The 13,986-nt window shown below is 42.5% G+C and overlaps 1 protein-coding gene across 10 annotated transcripts in view; it reads left to right on the forward strand.

Annotated features, from left to right (window-relative positions):
- The window catches only part of SGSM3 (small G protein signaling modulator 3), a 31,219-nt gene that overhangs the window by 5,539 nt on the left and 11,694 nt on the right, over positions 1 to 13,986 (forward strand). Inside the window, exon 1 of one of the 10 annotated variants that reach the window (XM_029204546.1) lies at positions 3,956 to 4,031. The exons of the other annotated variants lie outside the window; for them this stretch is intronic. The gene's annotated coding sequence lies outside the window, so the exon portion shown is untranslated. Of the gene's footprint in view, positions 1 to 3,955; positions 4,032 to 13,986 lie in introns of those variants that run through there. 10 annotated transcript variants of the gene reach the window in all.

The following is a 13,986-nucleotide window of genomic DNA, read 5'->3' on the forward strand; positions in this document are numbered from 1 at the left end:
CTCCCTCCCTCCCTCCCTCCCTCCCTCCCTCCCTCCCTCCCTCCCTCATTGGGTCTTTGGTGCTGTGCGTGGGCTTTCTCTAGTTGAGGCAAGCGGGGGCTACTCTTTGTTGAGGTGCGTGGGCTTCTCAATGCGGTGGCTTCTCTTGTAGCGGAGCACGGGCTCTAGGCGCTCGGGCTCAGTAGTTGTGCCTCTCCGGCTCTAGAGCACAGGCTCAGTAGTTGTGGCACATGGGCTTAGCTGATCTGCGGCATGTGGGATCTTCCTGGACCAGGGATTGAACCCGTGTCCCCTGCATTGGCAAGTGGATTCTCAAGCACTTCGCCACCAGGGAAGTCTTTGCAAGCGGATTCTTAACCACTGTGCCATCAGGGAAGTCCCAAGAGCCAACTATTAAAATAGTAATTTTCCACTGTCATATTATTATAATATTATAAAATTTTAGGTTCATTTTAGGGATCACTAGGTTAATTACCTTGCTTCAAGTGACGTATTAAACTCAAATAGCAATAATTTGTTACTAATTTATTCTTTGATTTCTGTTTACAAAGCTGACACTATAAAGTAGAAAAGGCACATTTTTTAAAAATCCAAATCCTCTCCCAAACTAGACAAGTATACTTCATTTAAAAAAATCTTCAAAGGGCAAGTTCCTCACAGCACTGTTTTTATTGCAAAAATTGCTGTTAGGTGCTTAAATGTTGTATCTACAGATGACTACATTAGTAAATTATAGGACATATGGTTATAAATACTGCATAATTACTGGGGAAATGCTGATAATTTGATGTGCAGTAGAGAAAAATATTTTAAAATCTGAAATATAAGAACTGTGTATGTGTGTAGAGAAAAACCAAAAGAGAGCATAGGAAAGAAGAAAGTGTGATTTATTGAGATGGCAAACTTGTGGCAGAATTTTTAAAAATTTTGATTTCTGTTAATGTCATTGTGTTAGTATAATTACAGAGGAGAGTCCCGCACTTCCTTCCCATGATAAACCCAGTGACTGTATATGCTGCAGAGATTTTCTTCTGACCTATAGCTTACATATATCCTGCTACCACTTAAGTCTGTCATCTGTGTTCTCAGTAGAAAAGAGCGGACCTGTGTAAAGTGCCCAGAAGTGCTCAGAAGAAGCTCCCCTGAGCCTCGGGCTCTGACAGCCAGTGTCCTACCTGACCCCAGCTCGGGTGTGGCTGGGGACCAAGTAAGCGCCCGATCTGTGGAGAAAACTCGGGACAGGGAGGCATATCTGTACAAGTAGATTCGGAAATAGCATTTTTTCCCCCTTAGAGTCTATCTTGCAAATTGATGTACTTTTCTGGTCTCCTGGTTTATAAGCATCTTTTTCCTTTAAACTGCTTTTAGTGACTTTTGCTTTGGGCAGAGTATTTCATTTCAGTGTACTGGAAAGAAACTGCAACTCCATGTGAAGTCATACACCTGGGGATCTTGTTTAGCCTTAAACAAAACAAAACAAAAAATTGGTGTGGAAACCTGGTTTCAGCAGCTTAGGGAGTTCCTGACTTCACAGTTGCCGTTAAGATGTCAGATTCATGCTGAGCAGTGTTAGAAAAGTGTTAGTTACAAATGAGAGAGAACGTGATCCTTTTCACAGTTATATATATAAGCTATCTCTAATAGTGTGCACCTTTTTTTTCACTTTTGCTTTCTTTGGTTTCGTATAAATCCCTGTGGAGATGGATATTTGAGGTGATAAGTAGTAGCCCTGTGAGAGGAAGAGGAAGGCAGGATACAGAGAAACTGCATAGTTGTTTTAAGTTCAGGCTTCATTTGTGGACCTCAGAAAACTCAAGGACACATTCTTATTCCCTCAGTGTTCTGTACTTAAACTGTAATTTTAAAAATTGAGATATAATTCATGTACCATAAAAATCACCCTTTTAAAGTATACAATTCAGAGGTTTTCAGTATATTCACTGTTGTGCAACCATCACCACTAATTCCAGAATATTTTCATCACTCCCAAAAGAAACCACATACCCACTAGTAGTAATTCCCTATTTCCCCCTCCCTCCAGCCCCTGGCAACCACTAATCTACCTTCCTTCTCTATGGATTTGCCTATTCTGAGCATTTTATATAAATAGAATTATACATTGTGTGGTCTTTTGTGACTGGCTTCCTTCACTGAGCATAATGTTTTCAAGGTTCATCCATGTTGGTACATGTGTCAGTACTTCATTCCTTTTTATGGATGAATAATATTCCATTGTATGGATATACACATTTTGTTTATCCATTCATCACTTGATGGACATTTGGATTGTTTCCACTTTTGGTTTTTTGTTTTTGTTTTGTTTCCACTTTTGGACTATTATAAATAATGCTGTTGTGAACATTCATGTACAATTTTTGATGTGATATAATTATTTTTAAACACAATACCTCTGTACTTTTTCAAAAAAGAGAACATTTAAAATCAAAACTAATGAGCCCCATACTCCTACCACAAAATCAGCCATATTCCTTTTTATATTACCTTCAACATGTATATATTTCTTAAATAGCTGAAATCACATACTATCTTCATGCTGATGACTACTTTTCTTCTCTTCCCTCTTCAACTCACTTCAACTGGACTTCCACCCTCACCATTAAAAATTAAAGCTCTCTCATAAATCGTAGCAATGTTTTCTTTCTTTTTTTTTTTGCAGTACGCGGGCGTCTCACTGTTGTGGCCTCTCCCGTTGTGGAGCACAGGCTCTGGAGGCACAGGCTCAGCGGCCATGGCTAACGGGCCCAGCCGCTCCACGGCATGTGGGATCTTCCCAGACCGGGGCACGAACCCATGTCCCCTGCATCGGCAGGCGGACTCTCAACTACTGTGCCACCAGGGAAGCCCCGTAGCAATATTTTCTTAGGTCAGTCTCCCAAGGCAATAGAAATTTAAAAATGGGACCTAATCAAACTTACAAGCTTTCGCACAGCAAAGGAAGCCATAAACAAAACGAAAAGACAACCTACGGAATGGGAGAAAATATTTGCAAATGATGTGACCGACAAGGGCTTAATTTCAGTAATACACAAACAGCTCACACAACTCGATAACAAAAAAACAACCCAATCAAAAAATGGACAGAAGACCTAAATAGACATTTCTCCAAGGAAGACATGTAGATGGCCAATAGGCACATGAGAAGATGCTCAACATCACTAATTATCAGAGAAGTGCAAATCAAAACTACAATGAGGGGACTTCCCTGGTGGCGCAGTGATTAAGAATCCACCTGCCAATGCAGGGGACACGGGTTCAGGTCCTGGTCTGGGAAGATCCCACATGCTGCAGAGCAACTAAGCCCGTGTGCCACAACTACTGAGCCTGCGCTCTAGAGCCTGTGACCCACAACTACTGAGCCCGTGTGCCACGACTACTGAAGCCCACGTGCCACAACTGCTGAAGCCGGTGTGCCTAGAGCCCGTGCTCCGCAACAAGAGAAGCCACCACAATGAGAAGCCTGCACACCACAATGAAGAGTAGCCCCCGCTCACCACGACTAGAGAAAGCCCGCGTGCAGCAATGAAGACCCAACACAGCCAAAAAAAAAAAAAAAAAGGAAAAAAAAAACTACAATGAGGTATCACCTCACACCAGTCAGAATGGCCATCATTAAAAAGGCTACAAATAGTAAATGCTGGAGAAGGTGTGGAGAAAATGGAGCCCTCCTACACCGTTGTTGGGAATGTAAATTGGTGCAGCCACTCTGGAAAACAGTATGGAGATTCTTTAAAAAACTAAAAATAGAGTTACCGTATGATCTAGCATCCCACTCCTGGGCATACATCTGGGGAAAACTCTAATTCGAAAAGATGCATGCACCCCAGTGTTCACAGCAGCACTATTTACAAAAGCCAAGACATGGAAGCAACTAAATGCTCATTGAAAAATGAATGGATAAAGAAGATGTGGTATATATATATATAATGCGATACCACTCGGCCATGAAAAAGAATGAAATAATGCCGTTTGCAGCAAGATGAACGGACCTAGAGATTATCATTCTAAGTGAAGTAAGTAAAACAGAAAAAGACAAATATATGGTATCACTTATATGTGGAATCTAAAATATTATACCAATGAACTTATTTATAAAACAAACAGACTCACAGATATAGAAAACAAATTTATGGTTACCAAAGGGGAAGGGGGGGAGCGGGATAAATTAGGAGTTTGGGATTAGCAGATACAAACTACTATATATAAAATAGATAAACAACAAGGTCCTTCTGTATAGCACAGGGAACTATATTCCATATCTTATAATAACATATAATGGAAACATATGAAAAGGAAGATGTATATATATATGTATAACTGAATCACTTTACTGTACACCAGAAACTAACACAACATTGAAAATCAACTATACTTCTATTTTAATTAATTAATTAATTAAAACCAAAAGTTCAAGAAAAATAACACAATTAAAGCTCTTGTCAGTGTCACCACCAACCTCCAGCTTGCCAAACCAATGACCAATTCTCTGTCCTCCATAACACCTGACCTTTAAGTAGCACCTGACACTGATGATCACCTCCTCCTCGTAGAAACACTTTCTTTTGGTTTCCACAGTGCCACACACTGCTAGTGTTCCTTCTACTTCATTGGTCACTCCTCAAACTATTTTTTGTATATTTTTCTGCCTAACCTCTAAATGTTGGAATGTTCCAGGATCTGGTCCTCGGCCCCCTATTCTGCATTCTCTCCTTAGCCACGACATCTAGTCCTGGTGTTTCTCAAATTCACGTCTCCCGTTCTGACTACTGCGAACTCTGTACTCATATATACAATTGCCCAGTTGACCTCTCCACTTAGAGGTCTAATAGACATCCCCACTGAACATGGCCGAAGCAGATTGCTTGCTAACCATGAAACCTGCTCTCCCCCAGTCTCCCTTCATCTTGGTTAATGGGATCTGCACAGTTGCTCAGATCAAAAGCCTAGGAGACATCATTGATTCTTCCCATTATCTACCTCTATATCTCCAAATTATATCCAGAATCTAGTTACTTGTCATCAACTCAACTGATTTGGTCCAAGATACCATCTGTCACCTGGACAGCTGTAATAGTTTCCACTCTAAACCCCTCTGTAGTTCATTCTTCACAAAGTAGCCAATGCGATTTCTTTAAAAACCTAAGTCAGACCGTGTCATGCCCATGCTCAAAGCTCTTCAATGGCTTCCCATTAAAATGAAGTCCAGAGTCTTTGCTATGAGCAGTAGGCCCTACATAATCCAGGTCGTCCTGCCTTTCCAGTGATATCTGCTACTTTCCCCCTCATTGCTCCATCTCAGACACACTTGTCTTTTATTTCTCCAGTATAATAAATCTTTTGTTCCTTAAGGTCCTTGCACAAGCCGTTTCCTCTGTTTGAGCTTCTAAGTCTTTGTGGAGCTGACTCCTTATCATTCTGGTGTCAGCTGAAATGTCATCTCCTCAGAGAGGCCTTTCCTGACCACCTATCAAAAATAGTCCTGCCCCTACCTGCCTCTGAAATTATTCTTTCATTTACTTGTTTATTGTCTGTTTTCTGTCACTAATATTAATAGCTGGCTTTATTAAGCACATACTTTGTGCTATGTATTGTGATAAATATTTACATTTTCTCATTTGTCATCATTTTACAGATGAGGAAACTGCAGGTTCACAAAAGCGAGAACTTTGTCTTGTTTTACTGCTATATCCCTTGCATGTGGAACAATGTCTGGGGCATAGTAGTTGCTCAAAAAATATTTGTTGGTTGGATAGATGAACAAAAGACTCCTAGATTTATATCTCTAGTTTTTACATCTCCTTGAAGATGTAAACTTGTGTATCCAGTCACCTGCTTAACAGCTCCACTTGGATTTCTAAGAAACATTTAAATTATCCTACAACTCTTCATTCCCTCTTCCCCCAAACCTGTTTCTTTCCCACTCACCAGCATATTAGTAAATGTCATCATCGTAAACCCAGGAATTCAGACGAGAAACCTAGGCCTCACTTTGCGATGCTCCCTTTCTTCACTCCCCACATCCAACCCAGAAGCAAGGCCTATTGGTTCTGCCTCTGGTTATATCTTGAATCCGTTTACTTCTCCCCACATCCACTGTCACCACTTTAGTCTCACTCCCCGTCATCTTTCCTGGAGCTTGTACTTCCAAACCGGTCTCACTGCGTCCACTCTTGTCTCTCCACAAGCCATTTGCCAAACGGCAGCCAAAGTGATTTTTTTAAAAACGTGTTAGTTCACGCCACCGCCATGTTTAGGATCCTTTTGTAGCTTCCCATTGTCCTTAAAATCTAAATCCTTCACTGTGACCTACAGTCCCTTGACAATCTGGGTGCCTCTACCTCTCCAGTTTCCTCTTACCGTTGTCCCCCTTGTCCATTGTGTTTCAGTTACTGGGCTTTCTCTTCTTCCAAGGCCTTTCCCCACCTGAGAGCCTGTGGACTTGCCTTTCTTTCTGCCCATGACTCTACCCTCATCTTTGCAAGGCTGGCTTCTTGTCCTTGCGGTTTCAATTCAAGTAGTGCTAGTGCGTCAGTGATTCCTTCCCTGGATTCTTTTTGTTTTGTTTTGGTTTTTGGTATTTGGGAGGGGGGGGTGCAGTAGAAAAAAATAGTAGCTTTATTGCTTTCCCAGGCAAACCTTCCCTGGATTCTATATCACATCACCCTTTTGTTTTATTCAGATCACTTGCCATACTCTGAAATTCTTATTTATTTATCCATCTATTTGTTTTCTGTTTGATTTTCCCCCTCTAGATTGTAAATCATTGTTGCCCTAGCACATGGTATGTTTTGGGGAAATATTTGGGGAGTAAATGACAGATATACACATTTCTGAGTGCACATGCTACATACATTTTCCCTTAATATTATATCATAAATAGTATCCATATTTCTTTAGTCCCTATAATTGGACTTCTTTTTTTTAAATAAATTTATTTATTTTACTTATTTATTTTTGGCTGCATTGGGTCTTTGTTGCTGCGCGCTGGCTTTCTCTAGTTGCGGGAAGCGGGGACTCCTCTTCGTTGCAGTGCGCGCACTTCTCATTGCAGTGGCTTCTCTTGTGGAGCACAGGCTCTAGGTGCGTGGGCTTCAGCAATTGTGGCTCACGGGCTCTAGAGCGCAGGCTCAGTAGTTGTGGTGCACAGGCTTAGTTGCTCCGCGGCATGTGGGATCTTCCCGGACCAGGGCTTGAACCCGTGTCCCCTGCATTGGCAGGCGGATTCTTAACCACTGCACCACCAGGGAAGTTCCGCCCATTTTATTTTTTTAATTGGATTGTTTGTTTCCAGCTCACTGAGTTTAGAGAATTCCTTATATTCTGGATACGTGTTCTTTATTAAATGTGTGATTTGAACATATTTTCTACCACCAGTGGCTTCTGATAAAGTCTAATTTAATCAAGTTTTTTTCTTTTATAGATCATACTTTTAGTGCAATATCTAAGAAATCTTTGCCTAACCAAGGTCACAAACATTTTTCCCTATGTTTTCTTCTAGAAGTTTTGTAGTGATTCTTCTAGGACCATTTGTTGAAAAGACTATCCTTTCTCCATTGAATTGCATTTATATGTTTGTTGAAAATTAATTATTTACTTTCCTAGGGCTGCCATAATAAATTATCACAGAGTGGGTGACTTAGAACAACAGTAATATTGTCTCACAGTTTTGGAGGCCAGAAATCTGAAATCAAGGTGTCGGCAAGGCCATGCTCACTCTGAAACCGGTAGGGGAGGATCCTTCCTTGCTTCTTCCAGCTTCTAGTAGCCCCAGGCGTTCCTTGGCTTATTACACTATAATTCCAGTCTGTGCTTCACATGGTGTTCTCCCTGTCTCTTCATATTTTCTCTCTATATATATCTGTGTCCAAATTTCCCCTTTTTATAAGGACACGAGTCATAATGGATTAGGGCTTACCTTAATGAGGTCGTTTTAAGTTGGTTAAATCAGCAAAGACCCATTCTCCAAATAAGGTCACATTCTGAGGTACTGAGGGTTGGGACTTCAACATATCTTTTCTGGGGGACACAATTCATAACGTTAATTGACCATATGTATGGGTCTACTTCTGGATTACCTATTCTGTTCCATTGATCTATATGTCTTTCCTTTTGCCAGTGTCACCTGTACTACATGTAGCTTTATAGTAAGTACTGAAATCAGGTAGTGTGAATTCTCCAACTTTCTGCTTTCAAAATTATTTTGAGTATTTTGATTCCTTTGCCTATCCATTTAAATTTTAGAATCAGCTTGTCAGTTTCTGCAAGATATCCTACTGGGATTTTGTTTTGTTTTGTTTTGAGTATAGCTGCTTTATACTGCTGTGTCCGTTCCTGCTGTACAGCATAGTGAATCAGCCATACGTGTACATATATCCCCTCTTTTTTGGATTTCCTTCCCATTTAGGTCACCACAGAGCACTAAGTAGAGTTCCCTGTGCTCTACAGTAGGTTCTCATTAGTTATCTATTTTATATATAGTAGTGCATATATGTCAGCCCCAATCTCCCAATTCATCCCACGCTCCCCTTTCCCCTTTGGTATCAATACATTTGTTGTCTATGCCTGTGTCTCTATTTCTGCTTTGCAAATAAGATCATCTATACCATTTTTCTAGATTCCACATATATGCGTTAATATATCATATTTGTTTTTCTCCTTCTGACTTAACTTCTCCCTGTATGACTCCTACTGGGATTTTGATTGGAATTATGTTGAATCCTTTCCTTGTTCCCAATCTTAGGGGGAAAGCATTCGGTCATTTATCATTAAGTATGATGTTAACCGTAGGATTTTTGTAGATGCCTTTTATTAGGTTAAGGAAGCTTCCTCTATTTCTAGATCTCTGAGAGTTTTTATCATGAATGGATGTTGACTTTTGCCAAATGCTTCTTTTGCATCTATTGAGATAATCATATAGTTTTTCTTCTTCAGTCTGTTGATATACTGAATTACATTGATTGACTTTTTAAATATTGAACAAGTCTTGCATTCCCAAGATAAATCCCACTTGGTCATGATGGTATTGTTTTTATGTATTGTAGAACTTATTGGCAAAAGTTGTTCATAATATTCTCTTATTATCCATTTAATGCCTCCAGGATCTGTAGTAATGTATCCTCTTCCATTCCTGATAATATTGGTAATCTGTGTCTTCTTGTTTTTCCTGTTCAGTCTGATCAGAGGTTTGATTTTATTGATCTCTAAAGGAACAGATTTTGGTTTCATTGATTTTTCTCTCTTTTTTTTTGTTTTCCATTTTATTGATTTCTGTTATCTTTATTGTTTATTGCTTTTTTTTCTTCTGCATACTTTGGACTAAATTTACCAATAAATTCAACAACTTGGATAGTGGACAGATTCCTTGAAAGTACACAGACTATCAAAGCTCACTCAGGAGACTTCCCTGGTGGCGCAGTGGTTCAGAATCCGCCTGCCAATGCAGGGGACATGGGTTCGAGCCCCAGTCCGGGAAGATCCCACATGCTGCGGAGCTACTAAGCCCGTGCGCCACAACTACTGAGTCTACGCTCTAGAGCCCGCGAGCCACAACTACTGAAGCCCGCGCACCTAGAGCCCGTGCTCTGCAACAAGAGAAGCTACCACAGTGAGAAGCCTGCCCACCTCAACGAAGAGTAGCCCCTGCTCCTTGCAACTAGAGAAAGCCTGCGTGCAGCAACAAAGACCCAATGCAGCCAAAAATAAATAAATTTATTTTAAAGAAAAAGCTCACTCAGGAGGAATAAAGATAATCTGAATAGCCTTATCTCTATGAAAGAAATTGTAGTTGAAAATCTTTCCATGAAGGAAACTCCAGGCACAGGAGACTTCATTGGTGATTTCCTTTCAACATTTAAGGAAGAAATAATACCAGTTTCTACACAAACTCTTCCTGAAAATGGAAGAGGGGGGACTACTTCCCAAATCATTCTATCAAGCAGATATCATCCTGATACCAAACCTGAAAAAGGTGTTATTAGGAAAGAAAACTACAACCAAACATCCTTCATGAACATAGATGCAAAAATTCTTAACAGAGTTTGGGCAAATTGCATTCCACAATTTCTGAAAAGGAAAATACATGACAATGACTCGGTAGGGTGAGCTTCAGGTAGTATTCCTTGTGTTGCTTGCAGGTGCTCTCTTCCCTACCTTGGGTAGCTTCCTCACACACACGCTCTGACCAGTATTCACATGAAGGTTTGGGGGTGCTCTCTGCAGATTTCTGGAGCTCTCTGTGCAAGTCTCTGCTCTGCAACTTCAGGCTGCTTCGGCCACCTCTAGCTCCCAACTCAGCTCCTCTGCCCTCCTGGGTGCCCAGTCCTGGCTGCAGACTCTCTCCAGGCGGTAGCGGGCCGTCACAGGGCTCAGCTCAATTGTTTTCTGTCTCAGGCTTCACTGTCCTGTGCTGCCTGTCATCCAAAGTTTGAAGACCATCGTTTCATGTATCTTTCTGGCTTTTTAGTTGTTCAGGTTGGGAAAGTAAATCCAGTCCTTGTAACTCCATCTTGGCCAAAAGCGGAAGTCCATAACTGGAATGGGAAATGATTAAATCACATTTTATTGTGTCAGTATACCCAGATTTGATTAATTCCCCTAATGTTTGACATGTAAGTTGTCCTCATGTTTTTGTTGTGTAGGTGATGCTGAAGTAGACCTTTTCATGTACATACCTTTCCGCGTCTATTGAATTATTTCCTTAAGATAAGTTTCCAGGAGAATAGTTACTGGATCAAAAGGCATTTTAAAAACTTACATGCTTCAAGATGACAGTCTTTTAATCTGCCTCCAGTATATTTCTTGTTTTTCAAAAGTTTCTGCCTCTCAGTACCCCTGTGACAACAGTAGGGCCTCCGGTGACGTGGCTGCTTTAGCCAGCTCCCAGATGGCTGCTTTCAGGAAGGTTTCCATAGTGACCGGATGCTGGAAAAACCTGCCTGCCCAGATTGGCAATATCACTTCTGGCTCCTGTTGGGAACTTGGGGACTAGGGGGTAGTTGGTAAGAGAAATGGCATATACGTATTATTGCAGAGACTCATTAAAATATATCCAGATCTGACCGTTTCTCACTGTCCCCATGGTAGCAAAGCCAACATTATTCCTACTGCGTCACCCCCTCCTGCCCTGCAGTCTTCTCTGTACAGCAGCCAGAGAGAGCTTTGAAATCCTAAATCAGATTCAGGTTTGCCTCTGCTCAGAGCCCTCCTGTAAGGAGAATAAGTTCCAGTTCTGTACTGCACTGCAAGGCCTTCCTGAGCCGGCTGCGCCCCCCGCTGTGCTTCCTCCTCCTCCCCAGCCCCTCTCCCCCGCAGCAGCTGCACCTGCCACATCTGTTCCTGCCTTGTCTTCACCCTGCTGCTCCTGCTACCTGGATCTTCCTTCCCTCAGGAGCCATAGGACTTGGTCTCCCACTTCCTTTTGTTTGGGTCTTTGCTTGGATGTCACCTTATCCTCAGAGCTTTTCCTGACCACGTTAGCGACATGGCTCCTCTTTTCTGACTCTCCTGTACCTTTATCCTGCTTTATTTTCCTCAGACTACTGTAGTTAGCACCATCTAACACAGCTGGTGTTATGTTTGTTGTCTGATTCTCTGCTGTGATGTAATGGCTGGGACTTTGGTTTTTCACTGTTGCGTCTCAACCCTTAGAACTATGTGTGGTTCATGGCGGTGCTCAGTAACTGTTGAGTGAATGAATGAGGTGGGCAAGCCAAGGCTGGGAAAGGGAGCTGCGGACTGAGAACTGTCTTCCCAGCCCCCTCAGTCCTCCACAGCCAGAGACAGCTCCTTTCTTCCACTTATAGACAACGCCTGCTTCCTCCACACTTTCTCTGCCCTTCTGGAAGAAACAGCCAAATCACTACCTCTGAGGAGTCAGTGATGAGGAGTCTTTCTGATGATCCCAGCTGGCATGTGTTACGTTGAACCATACGAAGTTGTCGTTTTTACAGGTTGTAATGGCTGGATATCAGCAGTATCACATGGCCTTGAGTAACCTCAGTGTAGAGGGCCCAGATATTCACAGTAACTTTCTGGAAATTATGAGGACTCCTGCTAATTGCCTGATGCTTCCTGAGCACTTGCTGTGTGTCAGTGTGCTGGGGCTCTTTGCGTTCTCACTTCATCCTCGTAACCACTGTGAGACGTAGGTACCGTTGCTCCAGTCTATGGAGAAGAAAACTGAGACTCAAAGAGGTGACGTGAACGTGCCCAAGGTTATAAGAAGGGGGGAGCCGCAGAGCCGGGACTTGAGTCCACATCTGTCCGACTAGAGAGGTCTTCACTTTAAGTGCAGCGCCGTCCGGCCTCTGCACAAAGGTGGCAGAGGATGAGCTCGGAAGCCTTGCCCTCCTAACGCTGGTGCCCCAGCAGCGTGCCTGCCCAGGGCTCCAGGCTGGCGGTGGCCTGGCTGAGCACGGGGTTATTTCCTGGCACTGTCAAGCTGGTGGCCGAGTGACATCATCTCCCCAGGTGGGGGTGGGGGGAGCATGGTGGGGCAGGGGGCACAGTTATCTGGGTCCGTTTGGGAGACTGTACGTGCATCTCTTCTAGGCTTGTTTTCTCATGTGTGAGGACCACAGATAGTCTGCTTCAGAATATGCTGTGAGGACTGAATGATGACATGATTTTAAGAACTTCTAGCTCAGTCCCTTTAATGTTAAAATACTTGCTCCATCCAGCACAGAATTCTGATTCAAATCAGGCCCCGCATACCTGTTATACTGAAGGAAGACGTTACATTTTCCTCACGCAGAACAGACAGACAAGTCTAGGATGGCTGGCCCATTAGGGAAGCGGGTTCTGCCATCTGTTTCTCAGCAAGGCTTGTCTGGAAGCAAGAGGGCTCCCTCCCAGCTGGGCATCAAAGCCTCCACGATGGGCATTTAGCCCAAATGTGGCCCGGTCAGGGCGTGTCTGGGGGCAGGAGTAGAGGTTGGTGACCCAGCTGAGCTGCCCTTGGGACAAGCTGTTTGGCCCCAGATTTGCAAGTGTGTCTTTAAAGAGAACTGGGATTTTTTTCACGTGCCCATTTTTCAACATTCGCTGGAGGAAAGGGTCCATAGGGTAATGTTTTCTCACAGTGCCCTCGAAGTGGTTCTTTGATTTTCCTTTTTTGTTTCTTTCTCACTCACCTGACCCTTCTCATTTACCCCGAATTCCCAACAGTAGACAGCATGCAGGAGACGAGGCCAACAGCTGTCACCTCTGAGGTCCCGTCACTTGAAAAATGGCAAAAGGAGGTCTAGGCCTAGGTGAATATGATACCAAAACCTAGAAGGCAACTTGCCCTAAAATATTTCACCCACATCTCCATTGTTACCTTCCATTTATGTTACCTTCCTTTCATTTCACGGTTAGAAGTAAAAGGCTTCATATTCAGAAAAAGGCTGAGAAAGCCACCCCTCAAACTGCATTTCTGTTGAAGCTCGAGTGGGTGATAATAGGCTCTTGCCTGTTCTAATAGGAGCAGGCTAGAAATAGGAACTCAGAGGGAGCCCAAGTGCTGACGCATCAGTTGATGGCTTATTTAATTTTTTTAAAGTGAGATATAATTCACATGCTACAAAGTTCGCTATTTTTAAAGTGTATAATTCAGTGGTTTGAGTATTTCATACTGTTGTGTAACTGTCACCACTCTCCAATTCCAGAACACGTTTCATCTCTGCAAATAGAAACCCTGTACCCATTAGCAGTCACTGTGCCTTCCCCTCGCCTCCAGCCCTTGGCAGTCACTAATCTACTTTCTGTGTCTAGCTAGGGGTTTGCCTCTTCTGGACATTTCATTTAAATAGAGTCATACAATATTCATCCTCTTGTGACTGGCATCTTTAACTGAGCATAATATTCTTAAGGTTCACCTGTGTTATTAGCACTTCATTCCATTTTAAAGCTGAATAATATTCCATTGTATGGATGTTCTATGCATTTCCTGTATCCCTTCATCAGTTCTTGGACATATGGGTTGTTTCT

Source organism: Monodon monoceros, unplaced genomic scaffold (genome assembly GCF_005190385.1).
Source record: "Monodon monoceros isolate NGI ecotype Baffin Bay Population unplaced genomic scaffold, NGI_Narwhal_1 Super_Scaffold_6, whole genome shotgun sequence".
NCBI classification, from domain to species: domain Eukaryota; kingdom Metazoa; phylum Chordata; class Mammalia; order Artiodactyla; family Monodontidae; genus Monodon; species Monodon monoceros.